This window comes from Coregonus clupeaformis, chromosome 7, assembly GCF_020615455.1.
Source record: "Coregonus clupeaformis isolate EN_2021a chromosome 7, ASM2061545v1, whole genome shotgun sequence".
Taxonomy (NCBI): domain Eukaryota; kingdom Metazoa; phylum Chordata; class Actinopteri; order Salmoniformes; family Salmonidae; genus Coregonus; species Coregonus clupeaformis.
Window position 1 is genome coordinate 36,395,133 of NC_059198.1, and position 2,790 is coordinate 36,397,922.

Below are 2,790 nucleotides of genomic sequence, written 5' to 3' on the forward strand. Positions count from 1 at the left end.
ATCTTTCAGTGCTCTCCACAGCCGATTTCTACTTGCAGCTAACAATTCAGGGTCATTCACTGCAGTCCCCACATATCTATGAAGTCCAGCTCTCTGAAAAATGTCTTTCATACCTGGAATCCCAAGGAGATTAGCCAAAAGTATCTTAATGTCTCCTATGGCAGACTGTGTTCCCACCGTAATTTCTTCCAATTTTGAAATCCATGGATATGCTCCATCTTGAAGAGTAGGCAGCTTCTCAAGTATATCTGACATATCGGTATTCTGCAAAGGCTTATACTCCAGGTTTTGTCCTCGAATGATCACTGGCATCATCTTCTTACTTGTGCTCCCTTGTCTTGGCCTCAATGTATACTTCTTCTCCAATTCTTGGGATCCTTTTTTCAGCAGTTTTTTCTTCTGTATCTTCAGCTTCTTGAGTTGTTCTTCCAGTTGTCTTACTTCTTATAAATTATTGGCTTAATCAGGCATGATATGCATCGATCTATATCTTGTTCTATTTCTTCTGTGCTAGTCATTGTAGGATAAAATCCTCTTGAATATGAAGCACCTTCAATCTCCAAGTCTTCATCGCTGTCTCCATCTTCACTTTCATCAGAACTCGAATCTCTTGTATTCTTCTTCTTCCAACTTCCATCACCCCTTCTTTCCACTCTGGCCAACCTCTGTCTGATCACAGGGTCATATCCACCCATGATCTCTTCTGAATCACTCTGATCATCATCATCATCATCTTCAAGGTCCATCCTCCTGAACCTCACTCCACCCTTAGTTTCCAGACATCTCGTTTTGTTCTTACTTTTGGAATTTGGATTCATCTTTATGGTCATTTCTGCTTGTCCTCTCTCTATAATTCGTTCATCTTCATCTCTGATGCAATAATCACCCTCCTGAATGATCACTGGAAGCAGAGGATAGACGTCCTTAAACTCTAGTTCTTCCTCGTAAGGTGGGGATATTTTTGCTGAATCCATATGTGAGAAAGGTGTATTGACTTCTGCCATTAGTTTTTCTGTTACCTTCACCTCTTTTGCAATTGTCTCTATACCTCTGTCTCTTTTATCTTTTCTATCTTTTATCAGTTTTTATCTCTCTTTGTCTCTTTTCTTTACGTTGTTCCCCTTTTTTCCCCTTTTTTTGATCTGCCTTATACGTAGATACAAGCACTTGCATTATCTTGATGACGTCTGGGTTAAGAGTCCCTTCCACTGGTCATGGTTGTTCAATGTCAGGCCAACGTTTATTCCGTTTTCCAGATAACCTTGCAATACCATTAACTAGAGGATTACTATTTTGTACTACATCAACAGGAGTAATTACTTTTGTAGTTTTTATGTCCTTTTTCCCCATTATAACCACTATTTAATATGTTTCCCTCCTTTTTTTTGTGTCTTTTTTTAAATTCAAAATAATTAATTAATCAATTATTTAATTAATTAATTAATCAATTAATTAATTAATCAATATATCCATTTCTTTTATTTCTTTTATTTTACCAAATTATTGATTAGTGGCAATCTTACCACATCCGGTCAGGAAAAGTAAAGGAAAGTAGTCAACTTCAGAGCAATCCAAAAAAGAAAGACCTGTAATCCAGCAACACTACAGTACTCACAAACCAATTGCTTAATAATCACCCAATTACCTTAATTTCACAGAATAATGTCAGTGCTCGATTTCCCCCTCAACTCTAATCAAACCCACTCATGCACAAAAACTCCAAAATACAATTCTTAATTACATCAATTGATCAGTCTGTTGCCAAGTCCTTGTCAAATTGTCATAACATCAAATATGCTAGGCACCCAAAATATCCTCTATGGGAAGGTAAGTTTTGTGAATAGAACAGTACTAGCCTTGATTTGACTTGATCCGTTGCAGCACACTCTGTCGCATGATGTACTCGCCAGCACCTCCTCTCTCTCTCTCTCCTCCTTCTCGTCTCTCACATGACAGAAGAACAAAGAACAGACAATAATTTAGTATTTTATGCATACCTATGTTCACATTGGCGCTAGGAAATAAGCAAACAGCTTAACTCAGGAATATTATAAATAGTGCAATAACATTTAATTTAATTTTTTTATTTAATTATTTTTAATCCGTCAACATATCTCTCATTTATCAATTCAATCAAATAGTTTCATAGTTAAACAACAGCCGATTTAACAAACGGAATACTTTAATCATGTGTAAGTCTCTCCCTTTCTACTCTGTCTGCATGTCACAGCAGCTCAGTGCAGGCAGGGGAGTGGCATATTTGCTCTACGTAACTCTAAACTCATAAAATCCCACGCGTGCGTATTTCATTCACCAGTGCGATTTCAGAGTGGAGGGAGCTCTCAAGCAGCTCTCTCCCAGCTAGACACCAGAAAGCAGACAGAGCAGCTGTCTCTCCACCTCCAACACAGACAAACAGTAACACTTAACAAAACTCACAAACCAACACAGAACACAAATCCTACTTCGAAGTTTCTTATCTTCAATTATTCTAATCTGCAGATTTATAGTTATTTTCTTATCCATTACAAATAATCTCTATACACTCTTTAAAAAAATCCGCCCTGTAGGCTCATGATATTCTAATAGTTAGTAAACGTTCTCTGTTTATAGAGACTCATAAGATTTTTTAACTTTAACTTACATATTTCCTTATGAAAACAAAAAAAAACCTGTTCTCAACCAAAACATATATATGTATATATCTCTAACATAGATCTTATCCTAACATGAGTCGACACACAGTTTCAACACAACAGAGATGTCTTTATTTTATTATTCTTCTCTCTC